Raw genomic sequence first — 23,474 nt, forward strand, 5'->3', positions numbered from 1 at the left:
GTGATGACGTTACTTACAAACTTAGGCCACCGGGAATATTATGAGGATCCATTAAGTATGAGTCAGGTCTCAAGGAAAATCTTTAAGGGTATATGTATGAGGCATTTGGGCGATCTGAGAACTAACACAGAAATAATGGAAAAAACTGTGGTCGCACACCAACTAATAGTGACCTCAGATTATATGCAACCTTACATTAGCTTGAAAATGAGTGACTTTGAGAGGTTCTTATTGACGCGTTTTAGATTAAACCTGTTGTTTAGATCCCTTAGCTTCCCTGTCATGAATACTTGGTCGAAACTACTTGTTAAGTGCCCTTGCGATGATTTGTCTGAGCAGTCAGACATTCACATACTTTTTTTCTGTAGATTTTACACAAATCCTAGGAGGAGATGGATTGTGCCCTTACTGAAGATTATGGAATATAATAAGTGTCGCCCTGCGTTTTTAGAATTACAAAGATTAGATAACATTTTAACTGTCGCATCCTTATCTGCATATTTTAAATTTGTTTTTAGATCTCGCAAAACGATTGTCTAAAGGAATCAAATCAAGACTTTCATACTTTTTTATCTTTGTATTTTGAATTGTGCTTTTTAAGGTAACTTTTATGAAATATGATGATTTACTTGTACTTTTATGGTTGTTTTTTTAATAACCGAATAAAGTTTATACTTGACTAGAGCAAGAGATCCCTACATTGAAGGAATCATTAGTATCTAATACATTCAGGTCGGAGTCTCTTGCCTCTGAAAATAAAGAGCTTAAGAACGATCTAGAGCGCCTAGAGAATCATTCGCGGCGAAACAATCTGAAATTACTGAATGTTCCAGAGTCTGTCGAAGGGGAGGACATAAAGGCATTCTTAATCACTCTTTTAAAAGCTACCGTCCTAAAGAACCAATCAAGTATTGACCTCAACCACGAAATTCAAAGGGCACACAGAGACCCCTTTAGAAGAAAGCTTGGGAAACAAAACCCACGCAAAATTCTAGTGAACTTCCTGTCGTACTCTGTTAAGGAGCTCATCCTTTCTGCTGCACTAAAAGAAGGGAGTATCTTGTCACCACTATCTGAACACCCTTCCTTCTCTTTTCTTATAAGATCAGACATCTCGAATACAACAGCTACAAGGCAGTGGGAGCTGGCAAGAGACTGGAAGAGCTCAATAGCCTCGGAGCTAAGGCACAATTAAGATTCCCCGCAACTATCCGGGCAAGGTGGACTAACCACATGTATATGCTAAGGTCCACAGCGGAAGTCGATACACTCATTGATAAAAATTAAACATGACAAACAGGGTGGGAAATGAGAGAGTGTCAAGAGGCTTCCCTGGGGGAAAATATTCAGGGCACATTAGTATTTAGAGTTTTAACTAAGGAAGATTGTTCGAGGGAGCAATACCCGAATAGGCTAGCCTAATGGAAGGGAGGGTTCCTCAAGGTAAAGGGGGAGTAGCGGGCATGAATGGGAGGATCAGGGAGATTGAGGGTGGGGAGCACTGGGTGGGGAGCAGAGTAGGGGGAAAATTAAAATTAAAATTAAAATAAAAAATACCTCATCTATTCCTAACTTTCACAGTTTCAGTAAGAAGGCAGTAAGGGAGTGTAGTAACTGTGATGGTGCCCAAGGCTGCGATGGGTAAAGTGACAGATGGCCGTAAAATCCAATATTTGTCATGGAACCTGAATGGCCTGAGGTGTCCACGTAGGAGAAGATTGATCCTGAAATATTTAGAGCTTGCCCCAGTACAGATTTGCTTACTTCAGGAGACTCATTTAAGTCCAAACGAGTCCAGTGAGGTTTTCTCCAAGACCCCATGGGTACAGTGTTTCTGTGTCTCGCAACAGACACTGAGTAGCAGAGGGGTAGCAATTGTGATTAAGAAAGGAGTCCCCTGTAATATTAAGTCTGTCCAAACCGATCAGTCTGGTAGGTGGATAATTGCTCTTCTAGATCTTGGGGGGTTGAAATGACTTGTTCATCGTATTATGGTACGAATAAGGACAATCCTTCATTTTTGGTTAAATTACAGGGGTGCTTAATGTTGGCAAACCCTCTGCTGATAATCGGTGGAGACTTTAACATAAGACTTGACTCCGAGAAGGATAGCTCCAATTTAAAGTACAAAATAGCAACCCCTAAATCACGAAGGGTAATGAAAAACTTAATTTTAAACTTAAACTTAGTGGATATATGGAGATCCAAGAAAGGTGATGCCCAGGGATTTACGTACTATAGTAAAAAATGCAGACACTCTTCTCGGATTGACTACATGCTGGCCAATAAAGAACATTTAAATAACATCATAAGCATCTTGGTTCAGCCAATACATTTATCAGACCATGCCCTCTCAATAACAATATATGCCATCACTGGGAAGTGTGTACATCCTAGATGGACATTGAATAGAGTGATGCTTGCCAATGGGGAGATCCTACAATCAATCAGTAGATCCTCCTTAGAATTATTCTCTATCAATCTGGGATCAACTTCTATCGATCAGGTATGGGATGCCTACAAGACCAATCTGAGAGGCCATCTACACGCCCTAATAAGTTAAAAAAATAGAAAAAAGCCCAAGACTTACTAGCATTAGAGGGGATGATAGCCACCCTGGAGGGAGAAAGGAGTAAGCTTAGTGTAGGAGACCTGGGGAAACTTAAGTCAGCTGATAAAAAGTTAGAGGAGGCCAGACAAAAATGTAGGCTACTTTTGGATCAAAAATGTAAAGCGCAGTGGCATTCTAGGAACATGGAGAATTTTGAATATGGAGAGAAGGCAGGGGCACTTCTCGCCTGGAAGGCCAGGCTAGATAGAGCTAAGAACGACATCAATGAATTATTAATAGATAATAGTGGCAACAAATCAACCAACTAGGAAGACATAAAAAATACCTTACTTTCACTTTTTTCAGATCTCTATAAAGAAGATCTTGAACCGACTCAGGTTGAGATATCTTCCTGGCTAGCAAATAAATCCTTACCTACTCTCACGGAGGCCTCTGAGAGGCACTCGATGCCCCCATAACGACAGAGGAATTAAGGATCCAAATAAAACGAGCAAAAAACAAAAAAGCCGCTGGTCTCGACGCCCTCCCTAATGACATATACAAATTACCTCAGGAAGATCTCCTGCCGGTGCTCCTTACTCTCTTCAATTCAATATACTGCTCCAACGGGGTGATGCCAAAATCTTGGAGTGAGGCTACGTTGGTGTTAATCTTAAAACCTGGGAAGAACACCCTAGCCGCAGGCTCTTATCGTCCAATCTCGGGGCTGAATGCCGACTATAAGATCTTTATGGGCATTTTAGCAGGGAGTTTGGCAAAATTGGCATCTAATTTGATCAATACAGATCAGAAGGGCTTTATGCCAGGTAGGGTGATTCAAGAACAAACCCAGTTGCTCATAGGTAACATCGACCTTGCAGTCACAAGGACAGATTCCTTAGCAGTAGTTGCAATCGACGCTGCTAAAGCCTTTGACCGGGTGTGTTGGAGGTATCTTTGGGGAACATTAGAGGCTATGGGCTTCGGCCCAGTGTTCATACTGACGGTGAAGCACTGTTACTCAGATGCATCGACTAAAATTCTTCTGAACGGTTCTTTGACACCAAGTTTCTCAATTCAGAGGGGGACTAGGCAGGGATGTCCCCTGTCCCCCCTTCTATTCAATCTCTACATAGAACCCCTAGCACAGACTATTAGACTGAACAATGCCATTACCCCTTTTAAATCATCGGACTATGAGTGTAAACTGGCATTATATCCTGACGACATCATAGTTTACACCAGCAACCCAGAACATTCTATGCCGCAACTTGAATACACTCTGAGGGAGTTTGGTAAGGTTTCAGGGTACCTAGTAAATTCAGATAAGACTGAAATAATATGCTGGAACACAGAATACAGAAACGAATCTGAGAGTAGAGAGTTTAGATACCTAGGAATCAAAGTAGTTAAAGATCTAAATAAATTCCCGCTGATAAATTTGGGGAAAATCGAGAAGGATTTAGATTATTTGTTTGCTAAATGGAAGAACCTCCCTTTGACTATCTACGGGAGGGTCAATTTAGTAAAAATGTCAGTGCTTCCAAAGATGACATATATCTTCAACGCAATCCCACTAATCTTCCCCAGTAAAAATATCAGCAAAATACAGGGGAAAATTGGCAGTTTTATTTGGGGTCAGAAGAAGGCCAGGATGTCGTGGAAAAAGCTGAGGAGGAAGCTCCTCAAAGGAGGATTAGCGCTCCCGGACATCAACTGGTACCTGATGGCTTTCCATTTCAAGGGTATAAGGATGCTACTATTTTATCCTGAACAATCGGCATGGGGTAGAGTACTCAGGGAACTGGTTTTGGTGGAGGGGGGAGGGCTCCATGGTGGCTTTCTTTATAAATTTGGTGCACCAAAATTTTTCAAGAGAGTTCGGCTTAAGGTGTTAAAATCAGCACTTTCCATCTGGTACAAAATAAGAAGCATTTGGGGCATAGGGTACTTCTCAGATTTTGCCCCAATTTGGGACTCTCCTGGGACACCACTCTGTCTGAAAGATAGCCTGGCGATACCAATCAAAAATTCAGGGATGGTTAGATGGTCAGATCTGGTTGATTCAGAGGGCATTGTTCCCTGGGAACTTTTACAAGCTACGATAGGCCCCCAGTTCTCAAGATTTAAGTACCTTCAATTAAAATCTTGGTATGAATCAGAAGCTGAGGACATCTCAGGGAATTGGGAATTAGACCAGCTGTTGCAAGATTCGAGCTCAAGGAAGAAAGAAATAGCTTACTGGTATGCACAAATTTAAGAAGTAGAGAAAGTTAAGATGCCCCCCCCCCAGCATCAATTTGGAATTCAACACCACTTGCCCCGAACATTGGGGAATCATTTGAAACATCCTTGAAGATCTTATATAAACATGTAAAACCGTCCACCCTGAAAAAAAAACAATTTCTTTGTAATAAACAGGCTATATTATACGCCGGCAAAAATTGCAAAATTTGCCCCAGATCCGCCACCAAGCTGTCCCAGATGTGCCCTAATCCATGCCAATGACTTGCATATTTTTTTTCAATGCCCAATACTAGCTATTTTTTGGAAGGGCGTTGGGGACATCCTATCATCTATTCTTGACATCGACTTGGAAGTTGATCTACCTCTAGTCTTCTTTGGTATTAACGATGAAACCAAAGGGGTATGCTCACAGAACCAAAAAGCTCTCTTATTATACTTAATACTTTTAGCAAGAAGAGAGATCTGTATTAAGTGGACATCTGCTACCCCCCCTTCCAGGTAGGGAAGACTGGCTTAGAGCCACAGTTAATATGTCAAGATACTAGATACTGGAAATGACGGCCCTCCCAACATTTGGCAACCTTTTTACAAGATGGGCACGGCAAAGATGCTTGACCAATTAATTAAAGTCTTAATATTTATAATCATAACCCTTCTTGGCACTACGGTCCTATGATTACACCAGTCCTCAATCACGTGAGGAAGGTCAAGGGGCCTAGACGGAAACAGTGAGCCAAGGGGCCCCCTAGAAGCAAAGAGAGTAAATTGGCTTGTTAAATCTGTGAAAGTCTTGGTGAAGATGAGGACAAAAAAAAAAAAGAAAAAAAGAAGAAAAAAAACAGAGTCAAGACCCACGGGAGCACCGAAGAACTCGTGTTACCTCACCCAGGGAAGCCGGGTTCATAGGTGTCCTTTCGTGTCGGGTTTCGTCGTCGTTTTCAATGGAGAGCTGCAAAGAAGTGCTGCAGGCGACCAGAAGAAGAGTTATCCGGATGGATCCAAGGGTGGATCAGAGATCTGAAGAACCTGAAAGCAGAGGGGACATAGTCTGGGTCACCAGCCAGTGACCAGGAAGGCGACAAGAAGATGCCAGCCGATGTCGGGTGATTTCAGGTAATGTAGGTGAAGCCAGAGGCCCGTGGAGGGTGTTTCGGTGGGGCAGAGAGGCGGGGTGGGGGAGGGGCAGGGTGGGGGGTGCTAAAAACCGGAGTATGGATCGCAAAATGTGATGCAGGGCACGCTACGAAATTAGTTTTATTTATTAAATTGTTTACTTACCTTCAATTATCCATACTCCAGTTGTTAGCACCCCCCACCCTGCCCTCCCCCTCCCCGCCTCTCCGCCTCACCGAAACTCCCTCCACGGGCCGTTGCTGAGTGATGCTTGACTCTTTAGCCATAAGGTCCAGGAGGCATCAACGACAACTAGGAGCTGGATTCGAGCTGTCCCACGTCGGATATCGAGTGCTGTAGTATTGGTATCTGGATTGGACCCAACAAGCCTTGGCAACAGCAACCCACGCAAGATGAAAAGATTGGCCTCGGAGCAGACCAGCAAGGTCTGCGGGACTCACCCTTTGGAAGCGTGTCAGGGCACATCTGGAGCAGCTAGAGAAGCCCAAGAAATAAAGTAGATTTCTTCCTGGGGAGTCACCAGTCGATGGACCAGGGATCGCGAAGGAGCCTTGAGCAGAAATGCATGAAGCAGGCCCACAGAACACTCGTGGAGTGTAGGCTCTAAGCTTCAGTGCAAAAGGTGCTCAAGACTTCGACTACAAGTAGCCCAAGGCACAACTTCGGGAAAGCTCGGGAAGTTGATGCACTAGCAAATGTGCTGGATTTCCAGGAGTTCCGGTCCCACATCTCTCGTGCTGGCTACAGGTCTCAGCTTTACTGGGGACTCGTGTTGGCCTCAGAGATGTCTCGATGTCCATGTCCTGTGTCACAGATTCTTCGAGATCCGGTGGGAGCCTCAAAAATGCAGACCGGCAAGATGCTTTTTTGGTGATTGTTTGAACAGGGGAGTCACTCCTTGACCCCAAGGGAGATTTCTTCCATCTTCCAGTCGAAATGGAATGTTAAAGGTGCAAGATATATGTTTCAGAGTTTCGTCCAGGGTAATCTAAAGTCCTAGGGACTGGGTTCCTATACTTATACTAAGTGTAGGGGTTGGACTAACTCTAAGCTCCCACCTATGGGAGGAACTGTGCAGTGGGTGGTTACACACCTCCTCTTTGTCCAGTTTCACGCCAGAGCTGGGGCTGAGTGCCCCAGCAACTGGTTTGAACTGGAAAATGCACGGGGACACCTTGTGTGCCCCAGGCACTGTCTGAAAAGCATTCACTGAATGCACCCACCCTGCCCCAATACATTAAAGTCTGTCTGGGGAGGTGCTGGCACCTCCCTGGACAGGAAACCTATTGTCCAAGCCTCCCCTGCTGGAGTTTTGTCCAGCAGCAGGAGGTCAGACTCGTGTCTGTGGCAGCAGCATCCATTTTGTGATGCTGGGGCTCTGTTTAACTTCTACCGGGTATACCAGTGTGTACATGTCTTCTCCCTCTAGATGGGTGGAATGCTACCCCCACTGCCAGAACTGGCAGGGGGGGGGTAGTATTCCAAAGTGTTTTACACCAAACACAACATGTTTTGATGCAGCCATTCCAAAGTTGGCATTAACCACGAGGTTATAATGCACTTAAGAGTATATGGTATGGCTGTATCATGGCACAGCTATAAGGAAGGGATTCTGAAAGCTGCAGAGGGGCTCAGCTCATGCTTGGGCACCCTCTCACAAAAAACAAGCACTCTGCATAAATACAGTAAGGGAAAGAAGCCTATGATCTGGCATCCTGTGTTATTTTATAGGCATGTATACCATGCATGCACGTGCCTGCAAAGTGACACAGGTACTTCTTTTCATTTTATTTACCAATACAAGTTGGAGAGTGTGAATAGGGGGAAGCAACACTGGAGAAAAACCTTTGAGGGCATGGGGGAGCAATATGGAGGGCACGATTGGGGAAGCAACTTGGAGGGTGCAGGTGGGTGAGGCAACAGAGACGGCGGGGCAGGGCAAAGTGGAGCATGGTGAGAAACACACTCGTGAGAGAGAGCAACACGAAACAAGGAAAGCAAAGTGCACGAGAGAGACAGACAGCTGAAAAACGGGAAACAACTGTTACAACGCATGATTTTAGTCCGCATGCGATTACAACGAAATGGCTTGCTGTAGGGGGTATAAGGTGTTGGTTTTAACTCCAACACCTTCCCTACTTGTGCACAGGCTGAAGTTGGAATAGTAAATTATGTTATTCCAAACTCCAGCGCACCCCGACAGCAAGTCGTCGTAAAAACGTGCGCTGTAACTGCATACGGGGTAAAAGCATGCGTTGTAACATCATACAACCCTGAAAAACACATGCAATCTCAAGAAGTGCATAACCAAAAAGAAAAAGGTAGTACCTGAAACGTAAGAAGCGAAGGACACATGTAAAGAGGTCATGCTCATGGGAAGCACACTCTCAAAAAGAGAAAGGAAGGACCACACAAGCTAATGAGTAAGAAGCAAGCAAATAAGAGTGACAATCAAGCTGACCAAAGGTTGTCAGTGGTTGGGCCATAAGCCCACTGTACGCTGACAGTAGGTATTTTTGCAAACAAACAGTGTGCATTGTCTGGTAGGCGAGACCTTAAAAGTATTTTACTGAATAACAGCAGTGGAATGGTACAAGCAATCCAGTCAAAAGGATGATAAATAAGCTGACTCCAGAAGAGGGACAAACACAAGAATAGAGTCAAGTAAATGAGATTGATAAGAAAGCCAACCAATGATACACAACCAATGATACACAATGGCCATCCCAAACCCTATGATAAGTATCTGCATTGTCTAGTATAGGTCCTTCAACAAGAGATAGCTGAAGCTGTCTATAGACGGGAATAGAATGCAGTGTATAATTTTATTTAAACTTCAAAATGGGAAGGAAATACAAATTCCTTCCCCAGAAACCAACCAATGCAATCATGATATTGGCAAATGACATTCTAAGCAAAGTTTAAATATTACAAAAATGGAGAAAGAAATCCCGCAAAAGGTGATGGAAGACATGGTTGCAAATAGTTTAAACCACTGGCAATCACTCTGGGTTGCATTCCAGCCTATAATTTTTCACTTAAGAGTCTACTCTAGACAGAAGCCCAACTTATGCAAATTAGTGCTGTCCATGCTTCTCATAGAAACTAATTACCAATGTCTGAGATTAATTCAAGTAATTCACCTATCCCGTACATATGTTCTCAGTGTTATGCCCAAAATGCAACAGATATGTCAAGATGTGGGTGCCATGACCACTGCGTCACAGGACAGAAGCTGCACCATACTGAAGATGTTGTAATAGGCCACAACAAGTCTGGAGTCTATTCTGTTCTCATTCAAAGGAGTGTTCCTATTGGAGCCAGAGAAAGGCTGATTTGCCTATGGACTGGAATGCGGCCCACAGGATAACCAGTAACTGAGATTAATTCAGCAATCTACACAATTCTTTGTTCTTCACCCAAAAATGTAAGACATAGTTATGTCAGGCTCATTGTTACTCTCACTTAAATTGAAATTTATTAATACACATAACAAAGTATTACTGTCAAAACTGTATCATTATTGCTGCAAGGCAAAACAAACCATTGTCTAATGTATGGTGTACTTATTACACATGTTTTTCTGCCAGCTGCTTGGCAAAAAGGTTAATCCTTCTTAACCAATGTTCTTAGGGAGTGCAGACTGCAAATGGTAGAAATTCGAGGAACATACAATCACAAAGGGGAATTGGGAGACAAAGAAATTTAGTCAGGGTTACACAATTCATTCGAGCGGTGGAGCTGAGAGCAACATGTAGCTCTCCCAGTTCCAAATCTTCTCATTCCAGTGCTTAATTCGTAAAAGGACAAGTGCTGGGGCACAATGTTTTGCTCAGTTTCCTTGATTCCACCTCCAGCCTCTTTCAAAGCACTTCAACACCTCGTCATGGGTAGTAAGCGCTATATAAATGCAATACAAAACAATACAATACAATACAATACAATACAATACAATACAATACCTACAGACCCTTGCACTTTATCTCAGCTATATAAATGCAATTACAATACAATACAAGACCTACAAACCCTTGCACTTTAACTTAGTTTTGCAGGTTCTTTTCCATCTTTTCTCCCTTTGTCACTCTTTCTTTCTCTAACTCTTTCTTCCCCGGGCTTTAACAATGACGGCATAGATTCATATATAGAATCATGTACAACAGATTAAAACATGAGACATGTTGGACCCGGCCTCATGGCGTGGTCCTACCCCTCCCGCATGGTGGGCCCAGGACGATATCCGCCCTCCACCAGACCTCGGGCGGCCCCTTCGGCCCGATCCTGCACGCCCCAACCCCACAGTGCCGGCTATCATCCCGGTCCACCAGCGCAGGCCTGACCCCAGCGTAGGCCCATCACGACCTCAGCACGAGGCCGTGCCCGACTCCATCTTGGACCCGCCACGTCCCAACCACGTGGCCTCGGCCCCAGCCCAGGCCCCAGCGAAGCCCCGACATCGAGGCACCAAGATCCACCCAGGTGGTCGAGTAGCCACTCGACAGATCCCAGAGGAAGGGGAGTTTCGATGGGCCTCCAGCCGTCCCCGGACGCATGGTATCGATCGCCCCCGGCCTCCCTGGGCGCTGGCTCCACCCCCCTGCTGGGTGTCTGGACACCATCATCCCGGCCCCTCTGACCCCCCGGCGCGAGGGTCCGGACTTCAAAGACCTCCAGACCTATATCTGGGGCAACCCTGGATTAAGACTCCAGTTGTATCCTGGACTGGACGCCCTGCTGACGCTGTCACGGCCGACACCAGACGAACTCGTCCGTAACCCGACGACCTTCTGAGAGCCTGCTGGCGCTGCCGCGGCCTCCCTTGCTGAACCTTCCGAGAGCCTGCTGGCGCTGCCGCGGCCTATCTTGCTGAACCATCTTTAATAAGTTATAAAACTCTCCTTGGCACATATAAATCAGCTATCCTAGGTAAGAAGGCAGCATTCTATGAAGCTAGGATTAGCTCGGCGGAAAATAAACAAAAAGAGATCTTCGCAATACTGAATGAACTGAGTAATAAAGGGGACAAATACACCATGGGAGACTTGCCTACCTGTGATAGCTTCCAGGAGTTTTTCCTTCAAAAGGTTCGGAATATTGCCTCAGAAATCACTGCAAACCCCGTAGACCCCAGTCTCCTGGACCAGTATGCCCCCCCATGCCCGAGTAGCCAGCTGGTTAGTTTTCCAAAACTCGACCAGGCCACCATAACTACAGTGGCCAAACAGATTACATCAGGCTCACAAATGGACCCCTGCCCGCCGGGCTTTTTTCAAATGGCCCAGCCGGGAGTCGAAAAGCAGGCCCTGGGACTACTCAACGAGTCTTTAGACCTGGGCCATCTACCAGCAACGTGGAAGGAAGCAAGGGTCACTCCCCTATTGAAAAAACCAGGGGCAGATGTGTCAGCCTTAAAAAACTATAGGCCCATGTCACAGCTCCCTTTTCTTGCTAAAATACTGGAACAACATGTCCTGAAATCCCTTTCAAAATATCTAGATGACCATCATCTGCCCCACTCTAGACAAGCGGGTTTCAGGACACATCATAGCACTGAGCTGGTGATGGTGTCGGTTTTGGACGAGCTTGGAATCAGAGCCGATAATAAACATCTGAGTGCTCTGATTCTATTAGATCTGTCAGCAGCATTCGACACGGTCAGCTATGACATCTTGCTGAGCTGTTTGTCGAATCTGGGCATAAAGGGGCAAGCACTTCAGTGGCTAAGATCCTTCCTGACCAACCGTACCCAGAGAGTCCAAATGGGGGACCAGGTGTCGACGTTGGGCTCCCTGACCTGTGGAGTCCCCCAGGGCTCTGTTTTGTCTCCACTCCTCTTTAACATCTATCTGCAGCCCTTGGAGGTGAGGCTCAGAGGCAGGGATTGCCAGGTCTTTAACTACGCTGATGACACCCAACTCCTGGTCCGTCTTGATCATACCAGCCAGGCACAAGAATCAGTGAGAAATCTTCTCAGGTTCACTGTAAACTGGATGGCAGCCAATTCGCTAAAAATCAACCTGGACAAAACCGAGGTGCTTATTGTTCCGGCTCAAAAAAGCCCTTGGTGTGAACTGAATTAGGAGTAGCACCATCTCCAGTACCAACAGTAAAGAGCCTGGGCTTGAAGATCGATTCTGATCTGTCAATGTATGGCCAGGTATCGGCAGTGGTGGGTATCTGTATAGGCCTACTCAGGCAATTACGGAAACTTGTTCCCCTTCTCTCTTCCTCTGTCCTACAATCAATTGTATCAGCTACGGTCATCTCCCGGCTAGACTATGGGAATGCCCTTTATTTAGGCATCCCACAAAAGCTACTGAAGAGACTGCAGGTTGTACAAAATGATGCTGCCAGGTTAATTTTTAGCCTCCCTAGGCACACGAGAGCCACCCCCTGCTGCATAAACTGCACTGGCTGCCGATTGAACAGCGGGTTCACTTTAAGAGCCTGTGTATAGCCCATAAGGCCCTACATGGAGATGCACCAAAATATATTAAAGACAGAGTACAAAAGTACATGCCGGGTTGGGCTCTGCGTTCCTCAGAGACCTGTAGACTAGCCTCCTCCAGATACAACCTTAAGACCAAAGGGGGCAGAGCGTTCTCGGTCCCCCTGCCTCGGATCTGGAATGCTCTACCAGAGTCCTTGCGCAAGGAATCAGCCCTGCTCCCCTTTAGAAAGCTGCTAAAAACCCACCTGTTTAGAGAAACACTGACATCTGTGTAATCCTCCGCCCTGCAGTCATGCAGTGCCCTGCTCCTTCTTTTAAGCGCTTAGAGAGCAGTGGTAATTTGCGCTATATCAAAATAAAATAACATAACATAACATAACATAACACAGCGGGATAAATATGGTGCAGAGAATTTCTTGGATAGGGAAAACACCAAAAACTGATCTTAATGACTTTATTTTGATCAATTTCAAGAATGAGTTTGTTGTGCCAAATCTGTTTCCTAGACTCAACTCCCCATCCTTGGCTTAAGCATGATTGAGGCACTTCCACACAGTTATTTTTATCTACCTAGTTTCAAAGATAGGAGGCCTAACAATGCAAAGGATACTTGGGGTGGTGAAAATCTGTTACCACGCTTCCCAACCATAGCAGCTAATAGATTTTCAGCATTAGGACTGCATGGGTCTGTAGAATGACAACTACGTTCAACAGATGAGCCACTTTGTGGAGACTGGGCTTGAATCACAACATCTCCTGTGTCAATAATGGTCCTTTACACTCTAATGAGCTTTGCTCTATTTTAGCCGCCATTTCTGACAATGTTAACTGTCCTTTGACATCAACAGATAGAAGCACTTTACCCAACACATTTTTCTATACTTCTGCTTCATGGAACATTGTGGGTGTGAGCACAAAATTAAATCTCTGAGAATGGCTGGCTTTCATTAGAGGCTTTGATATTGTCAGCTGCCTGAAAACATGGTCCCTCAATCAAAACCATATATGTTGAGTTTGTTTTTTGCTTTGCATCTGCAGTCGAAGCCTGCTCAGCTTGAGGAAAGAGAGGGCTTCGGACCCTGGTTTTTGTTCTGTTCCCTGGTACAGTTATTTAGTCTTACTGGGCTCTCCTAACTTTAAAGTTTTGTGGTGTGATTGCAGACCAACAACAGAAGGTGAGGGCTTTGCAAACAGACACAGGAATTCTGTGTCAGTTGTTAAACTGTGATCTGTCTTGCTCTGGATCTGTGGGTTTGCTGATACAAATGGTGGGGTTCTAACACACCTCTTGCATATATCTTATGACGAGGCTTTTAATTTGTTTATTATCAATTTTTCTTTGCAGTTTGCTTTTGATTCGCTTTTTAGTACTGTGGTTCTAAAACCCACGTTTACTGGGAGGAACAAGTGCAGTCAAATTGAGTGGATCATGCTCTAGATGAATCTGCTAGGATTTTTTGTCTGACTACTCTGTCCACTGGAATTTACACAGTGACATAACATCTTATCACTCTCTCATTGTGAAATTTGGTGGCTGCAAAGTGTTCACTAAATCATCTTCCACTTAGTGTGGCTAATAATAAGGGTTTTTTGAAGAGATAAGACAGAGTCGATAAGGAAAGATTACTATCAAATTTGATCTCTAAAAACAAGACTAAACTCTCTAGATGTCCGGACCAGGGGCGGTAGTCCAGTCGAGATTATTAGTTCTTTCGTGGCATTATGTGAGTCAATCAGGGAATCATAACTAGCCTCTGTACAGCTTCTTTAAAATTAAACTTTGCAAATGGTTGGATTCTACAAAGTCTGCACCCCTCAAAAAAATCATCTATTCACAGTACCCAGGACATTCTGGATACCGAAGAAGTTGTCCAAGTTGGGGAGACAGGAGTGGAGAAAATGCCCAACATGTGGAGAAGAGAAAGCGGACGATATCCCCATGTTGTGGCGGTGCCCTCTGATAGAGACCTTCTGACAAGATGTGGGCAAGATGATCAACAAGGTTATAGACAAAGACAATAAGGTAAACCTAGCAATGGTAATATTTGGGGTTGTTGAGGGGAGCCATAAACCTGTGAAGTTAGTCAAGAAACAATTTTTTTAATTGTGTGTTATTATTACTGCCAAGAAGGGAGAAATGTATAAATTGGTATTGCATACTCCGCCAACAAGAACTGAATGGACATTATCTGTCCAGAGGATAAGTTATTTAGCACTCAAGATTTAATCGGCAAAAAGAGTCAACTTTTGGGAGCTATACCACCATAAGTGAGGGGCCTCCCGAGCACTAGTACCCAGCGATGCGACGGTTGTGTGCTGGTAATGCGGGCGCCAGAGGAGAAGCTGTATATAACGGCCAGGGCTTGCACTGAGGAACCGGGAGGCTGTGGTGAGCGGAGGACAGTGGCACTGCTCTCCTCGCAGAGAAGAGAAGAGCTGTGGCTGAGATCGAGGGGAGGCAGGCACTGCCGGGATTTCAGCAAGGTCAGAAGCGAAGAGGGCTGCGGTCGGTGCCCTACTGCTGCGGCCTGTGCTGGAGGCTGCCAGCATCGTGGTGTGGCTGGACTAAATCATTGAGCACTGGTTGCAGGGCAGCTGTGCAACCATGCCTGGCTCCCTGATCCGGCTTGTGCTGAGGCCCTGTCGGAATCCAGAGGTCAGACTGAACCTCGGTTTGTTGGGAACACAAGCGGAGGGGGTGGGCGACCGCACCGACTGGACCCACACAAGAATTCAGGAGGCTGTAATCAGGTGTGGTGTGTCAACCCCACCAACATTATGGTGGTCAGTGTCCCCGGGGGACTGGCTGCGGCAGTGGACATTTTATGGCTGCGGCCCGCCCTGAACAGTGAGGCACTGGGAATGTGGCAGCCACATATGTGTGGGCCTTGAGGAGACTGATGAATGCACTGACCCGAGGTGAGGAGAGATGCATGCCCCTGCCTGGTACCTGGGTTTTACAAAAACTGCGTCTCTCCTGTTCTTCCTTTCCATTGGTCGTAGCCCACGGAGGATACTAGGAGTGGCGGGCAGACTAACTGTTGACACTAGGCTAACTCACTAAATTTAGGCAGCGCACCGGCATGACCCGGCAGACATACTGGCTTGTGCTTGGGAAGGCCACCTGCCCTCGAAGGCTGAGGCTTGATCCCGCGAGCTGAGGTGGAGCACAGGAATAATAGCTGCCCCGAGAACGTGACTGGAGATGTCATTGCTTGACATCAGAGATGAATAACCGTGCGGTCCAGACTCAATTGGGCAGCCTCCAACCCCGGCAGGCACTACGTGCCTACCAGTTCAACAGCTGTTCATGGGTCTTCTCCACCAGTATGTCTAATCTCGTTCCCAGATATACTTTTGGACCCTCTGGGTCAACCTCATCCACTAACAGTACAGGAACAGTTGTCCCTCATGGCATGGAGACTATCAGTCGACGCTGGCAGATGGCAGGAGTTTCGCAGGAAGCAATGTCCTTCCTGTCACAGTCTTGGGCACCCAATATGCACAAACAATATGAATCAGCTTGGCGTAGATGGGTTAGTTGGTGTTCTGAAAGGCAGGGGGATCCCGTGGGATCCGAAATTCATATGATCGTTAATTTCCTTTCAGAGATGGCGAGGTCAGGTAGGGCCTATCGGACGGTTAATAATTTACGATCCGCAATTTCAGCAGGAAATCCCCATGTGGATGGTAAACAGGTGGGAAAAATCCCCATGTATGTAAAATTGTGAGGGGTGTCAGATTGGTGAATCCTCCAAAATACAGATATTCCACACTGTGGGATGTTGACGTGGTACTGTGATTCCTCAGCAATTGGCCAGCAAATGACGAATTATCTTGCTAACAATTGCCAGCGAAACTTACACTGTTGTTATGTCTATTATCCTGCAGACTTGTTTCAGATATACGAGCATTAGATCTAGCAGATAGAGTATTCACTCCTATGTATTTCATATCCTGCTTTTCCTCATCATCGCAAGTTGTGTGTGGTACAATACTAAAAGTATTATGAAGATTGCAGGGGGTGGTTAAGTGGCTCCAAGGAATATGTCCCTGATGTAAATTCAAAGCCTTTTTTTAGGTGCTGAAGGGTTGTCGATCTGCAGTCAGGAGGTTAATGTTTAATTTGTAGAACAATAAGTGTGGCTCCAATGCTTTCCTCAGTAGCCCGCGGCTGGCACTACTGGATGTCACTGGACCAAATCCCAAGGCTGTCCAGCCTTTATTTCACCTCATGCCTCTTTCCTTGATTTCACCTCATGCCTCTTTAATCTAGAATCAGACATGCCCTGCTCCTTTAGCTTACTCTTGCAGGTTCCTGCTTTTTAGGACTCGCCTATGCAGCTCGCATGCGCTGCATAGGAGAGAGACCTGTAGCCAGCGTCACAGCTTTGGGGGCAAAAAAGTGCACGCGTTGCATTGCTTCCAATGCAACGCGTGCACATTTCGGCGATTTCCTTGCCGGAGCCATATGGTGGCGCCATATGGTCGCACGCTCCCTCAAGGGAATCGCGCAGGTCCCCTCCCCTGCTGCCACGTGAGGAGCGCGCTTGTTCTACTTTCAACATTGTTGCTCTGTTTGCTAAGACTTGTACCTGCTGATTTAATTTGAGCACCGGAGTGCTGCTGGGCCAGAAATGAGAAATGCCACGACGAGGGAGGGGGGTGTCAATCATGTACTGTGTGCTAGACTACGGCGTTTACAACAAAACACGGGGTTGGGAGCCACCCGCACCCTTACTCCACTGTCAACCACTGTAAAAAAATCGCTGGGATTGTTTACGCTATTTGCATTTCCAAGGCATCTATAAACAGCTTGTGTTTACTCGCAGTCATCATAGCGACTGTTCACACATTCCAACGTGTTAAACGGAAAGATCACGGTTCACATTGACACGGCATGGGTTATGCGCAATTTAAGACTATAGCAACAACGTATATAATATTGCGCAACAGCAGCTGTTACTTTTACCCAGTTTACTAGATGACCCTGTGCCGCAGCAGAGCATGTCTCCATTAAAATGAATGCTACGCGGGGCATTGTGTGATATGCTGTCCTAGTGTGTTTGGATTGAAGCAATTTGACAATTAATTCTAAAAGAAAGGCCCTGGAAAGAAAACATGTCCTCTCTCCTCCCCATCATTTACTACAGCTCTTTTTTTAATCAATATTTGTAGACTAAAGGGCTAAATAGCACTCCCTGGATCCGAAATTCAAGATTTGCACGCTGGCGCCGCACTCAAATATTGCCAGCCGTAGAACAAGCCACCGAGCTATGTTTGAGCACATAGATAAAAAGGCATTTTAATGACTGGCTGCGTAGGGCGGCTGCATGTTTATTTTTATTTCAGAATACGTTTTCGGAACGAAAAAAGCATGGTCCTTACAATCTGTGTAATTCATATTTTGGGTGCTAATCCGCAAGGCCTACCTCGTGGTTTGAATATTTTGATCTGATAGACGTGCGGATTTAAGTGACTGTTATTACGTTTGCCACTATGTGAACCCAGAATCGGTGTTGTGGAGTTTGAGCGCACAGATGACAGTGTTTGCAGAGAGGGTTCAAAGTTCGCTGAATTGTGACTAGAGACAAAAAATGTACTGTACAACGAGCGCGCTAGATTTCAAGGAGGCACTTTTTATTTTCTTTGCCGCTTCGCCTCACTCACATTAGCATTGAAAACCGCTCCGCACACGAAAACTCTTGAATTGTGGCCAAGTCTGATCCGAAAAGAAAGTGCCCGCATCCCATAATGGTAGGACCCCTAAATCCAATCTCATTAACTCTGGTGGGGGTGGTGAGGGGCCTCTGGACTGAAACTAAACTAATGTGAGCAGGCAGGCTGGCGCACATCTGCTGTGCCTTGGCAGAAATGCCAGTTACACAAGGTCTGTACTGCATTATCAAGGAATACATTATATGGGAATTCTGGAATCTGCATGTTGTCTAAATGTGTTAGCTCCTTTTAATTGGTCATTTAAGTTAGCGGGTCGACCGAAAGTTATGTTGTTTGTCCGCTGGGTAAAAATAGCTGACAAGTGATGACCCAATGCCAAAGTACATTTAGCAAATTCTGCCTCTTTAGCCAAAAGGTGGGTCTGTGTGTGTGTGTGTGTGTGTGTGAGACAGAAAGGGAGGGGGGGGTGGGGGGGGGGGTTGAGCGCACACATGCGACAGCCAGAAGCCGTGAGAATATAAACTATATTTTCAAACCATTTGCATCCGCAGACCAATAATCTGCCCTTCATTTTTTTTTCAGGTTTGTGTTAAAATGACAACAAACCAAATACAGGGTCATCAGCATCTTCCTTTGGATATGATCCATAAATGCGTTAATACTTTTTATATTTAAATGACACACCCGCACTATTTTACAGAACCAAATCAAGGGCAAAATCGGAAGAAAAAGTTGGAAAAATGTCCACCTTTGAGTTTATGGCCACTGCGTGAATCACCTTTTTTCCCTGTACTCAAATGTGGTATTTGCAGGTCAGCCATTATGCACAATTAATCGAATAAATAGTCACGACCCCCCCACGCGCCCAGAATCGAGATTCTTTCCTAAACATTTTGCCTCTCCCCCGCCGCCGTGTTGTGTGTGTGGGGGGGTGGAGACAAAACAACTGAAGGGCCCTCCTGTCCCCCGGGAGAGCCCCACCATTTGTAGAAGGTAGTTGAATCTAAATAATCTTGATGAAAGGAGATAGCTGGGCAAAATTTATGCAAATGGCATGACGTTATTATTAAAACAAGCATTGGCATAGCAAATAGGTCTCGCCTTTGGGACCTTTTTTCCAATTTTACATTTACCCATATAGTTCAATTTGGTCCATACATCTGCATTAACAATGGGGACATAAAACAGAGTGATATAACCTTAATAATGCCAGTTACATAAATGAATGTTGTGCTATGTTAGCAATCAGAGTCTTACACACAACAAACCCAAGAGGTTCATTGATATATATTGGTTCCTTGAGCTCTCACCTGGCAACATGACTAGAATCCAAGAGAGATGATGCTCCATCTCTCTCCTTATAGCTTTTCCTCAACCAAACAACTCCACATTGAGGAAAAAAATGAGAGCCGGTTCCTCTTCATTGAAGCAATGATACCTGGACTCATCAATGGTAAAGTGAAGGACCAGGTAACTAAGAGACGGCAAGGACAGTGACATCATAAATGAAAGGCTGCTGACCTCAAACAATCAGAACCACCACTGTAGGATCTGCCTCATACAAACATGGTGTGTTTGCTTCAGAGTGACCAGGGGCACCTGAAATGGTTCCCCTCTGCCACACATGTGATTGGCAAGGGTCAAGTGAAAAGGTGCCCAAAAATTAAGGTTTTGATTTGAATTGCGAGAAAAAATACTTGCAGCATAAAGGAGTCTCGCTTTAGGAATATTTTCCAGACTAGGGTTTGGGAGTATTGCTATCAGATTTGGGTATTTGATGGCACCCAACCTAGATCACAGGGCCCAGGAAAGACCAAGGTGCACCATTCTCAGCCTGTGTGCTCTTGTTGTGTCCATCGGCATCCTCTGCTTGCACTGCACCGCTAGGCTCCTTGGAGAAGGTCTTAGGCACATTGATGGCGCACAGCAGGTTTGATCTCTTTGCTGTCATGATTTATTTATGATGGATTCTCCAATCGTGTCACTTTAGAACCTGAAGCGCTTTTACTCCTCGTGGGACATTCCGAGAAATATCACCAGTTTTGCAGCAGAACCTGGTTGTGTGGGCCTGGTGAGAAGGAGGCATCTTGTTACGGGGCCAAGATTCATAGCACATATCCCTATGAATTTAGGTTAGACCCAGGAGAGAATGCCTGGAATGTGAGCAAATGACCCCAGAGCCTGTGAGCGATTTATAGGCAGAGACCAGGGTGCTCTTTGACAGACGTGGTCTGTAAACTCTTCTGGAACTGATTATTTCCTTTCTGGTCTCCATGCACCAGAGCCTGGCTTCTTGCTTTCCATATCGGGTCAGATCAATAACAGTACATCAAACCAGAAAATATATAGAATGTGCATCTTTCTGTGCCTCCTGTGATATGCATGTCTCAGACCAGAGCATCACTCACTTGAGTAGTTATGAGTTTGTATCTGACTTGCACAGGCCTGGTGTTGGCTGTGGTTGTGTGGTCTGTACAACACGTGTCCCATTGGAGTCTATAGGGTAGAAAAAATCTAACATAGCATTATTAGCCTAAGTGTAGTGGAGGCTGCATCCCTACCTCACACTATCACTAAAAATATAAGCCAATGAAATAGCTGATTTTACATCTGCCTTTGTTAGGAATATTAATGAATTGTTGGTTAACACAGAGATAGCATTCATCAAACGAGCAGGAAGTTGCTGTCTCTACCTACACGCACGTGCACACACACACACCCTCCCCCCTGGAAGGCGAGTCCCAAATACTGCTGTATGTACTTAGAGCAAGGTCTCATCCCCTTGCATTCATACATGTTTGAGAATAGTGTCATCTGGAAAGTACTCTTGCCAACGTGAGCATGGCCAGGACAGTTGGCAGAGCAAGTGAAAGACCTGGTCAAGAGTTGTGTGTGTGCTTCTGATCCCTGTATTTGATAAAACAATGGAGTTAGGTCCTTCAGGGCATGGGGTAGGCTGGACCTTATTATATCAAGAAAAAACGAGAATGCCTCCTCCACCCTTATTTTTAATCCAATTTCTTTTCAAAAGTCAAACCACGATTTGTTTAGTTTGACAAGGTATTTTTATTTATACCATCCAATTTTATATTTTCAAATTATTTTTTCAGAATTCATAGATGCAAAACGAGACCACTGTACATTAATCTATTTACAACACTGTACATTACCATTAGAAATATACATATAACAAAAAAACAAAGTAAACCAATGAGGCGTTTCATTAATTGAACTCCTCATTGGTTTACTTTGTCTATTCATTTTGGCATTTGAAGTGTACATAATGTGTTGCTTTGTTTAAAACTGTTTTTGTTTGGGATGAATGAATGATATTGACCAATTAATTTTGATTTGGTTTTTTGTTATATGTATATTTCTAATGGTAATGTACAGTGTTGTAAATGGATCAATGTACAGTGGTCTCGTTTTGCATCTATGAATTCTGAAAAAATAATTTGAAAATATAAAATGGGATGGTATAAATAAAAATACCTTGTCAAACTAAACAAATCGTAGTTTGACTTTTGGAAAGAAATTGGATTAAAAATAAGGGTGGAGGAGGCATTCTCGTTTTTTCTGATCCCTGTACGGCTATATATTCCTTTCTACTTGAATATGTACTACTTAAAGTGTCACTTCTTTATCTAATAAAGAACCTACAAAGAACATACAGTCTTTACTGTTTCTAGAGTATGCAGCTGCTTTGGTAAATATAATAAACATATTAGTCTGAAAAATACACACAAATGCAATACATTCGAGAGACATCGCCAAAGAGCTCCCAACAGCTCTCCCACTTCAAAAGACAATATGCCACTACCAGACAACAATTCACACACTTCACCAACCCATACTGCCACAGCTACTGTGGTTGTAAAGGATGCAGTGGATCCTAACAAGAGGTTATTTTCTTTGTTCCCCCAAACGGATGCTTCAAGCTGGCCAGTTGACAGACCAGTTTTCCTAGTCCCTGTACACTCATAAACACATTAAAATAAACATTACACCAGCATGCGTTCGAAAACACTGAACTATCAGTGATCCAATCAACAATAAGAAAAAAGCCGAAATCCCCAAGACCAGGGCAGCGCTGTGAGGCCATACTAAAGGCAATACAGAGCCATATAAATGTATGCAACATAACATCATGTGAACCTGCTCAGATATAATGGTGGGGGCGCTCACATGAAACCAGGTGCTTACACATCCAATCTGTAGCTCTCACCGCCCGATGCCCCCCAATGACTAGCAATCATCTTTGCACCCTTTAACACAAGCACTATATGAACCGCTTCCTGCATGGTCCCTGGGCCAAAGCATTGGACTCTCAGGGGTCAGGTTCTTCTGTTAGAGAACTGGCATAGACAAAGTCACACATACAAATGCACACTGCTGTCCTCTGTTTACCATATAACTTGGTAACTTTCAAGGACCACGAAGAGATAGGAATTTTTAAGCTTCAAGAACTCAAATTAGGATAGTGGAGCAGTCACCAAAAATGACATCACACAGCCTTAGTTCCAAACATGAATTCACAGGAATTCACATCACACTTCGGTGCTATATCAGAGGACCTGACTGCGGGGCTTTTGGACCAGAAGCCATAATACAAATTGAATGAAAGATAAATGAGTGACTTTTATGTACCATGGCTCGAGGGTACCTCATTAACACATATTGTCATTGGTCTATATCTTATCTCCATGAAGTCCATGCTCATAATTCCAGTCATTACCAGGAGGTATATATTTCTAGGTATTAAGTGGCTTTGAGGCATGGCTTAACTTGTGTGACACTTGGCTGTCCATGGAATCACACTGATTCAACTTTACACTAATGGCTGCTTCATGGGCGCTGCATTGCACTGCTGGTTTCCCAAGATAACCCCGAAAAATGTGCTGGTTGCTCCATCATTATAGAAATCTTCTCTTGCCCTTTCTTCAAACTAAACTTCGTTGAAATCTTTCAGGCATCAACTTCAGCACTTTTGTCAAGTGAAGCAGTGCATATTTTGTTTAAGGCCCTTTGTCTCGTGATGTCCTTCAGTTCCAGAGCGATTACCATTGGTATTGATACAACATTCAATAACCCACCAAGACTGGGATTGCATCATGCTCTTCTTATCACCCCAAAGGCAGATCTGACTGCCTCACAAGATGAATCCAGCTTAGCTTGTGGTAGCCTGACTTCTGGCTATCATGTATCAAATAATATGCCCATTTAACAGAAAGGCCATTTTTGTGTAGGATTATTATATATTTTTTCAACTCTTTTTATTGTTTTTCCCCAACAACATCACAACTAGACCACCAGCAAATAACATCATATATGACAATTTCCGGTACACTATATTTCCATATTTACAGGGATTAGTCATCACCCGCCTATTGCTGTTACATTTGGTTGACCAAG

Source organism: Lissotriton helveticus, chromosome 7 (genome assembly GCF_964261635.1).
Source record: "Lissotriton helveticus chromosome 7, aLisHel1.1, whole genome shotgun sequence".
Lineage (NCBI taxonomy): Eukaryota > Metazoa > Chordata > Amphibia > Caudata > Salamandridae > Lissotriton > Lissotriton helveticus.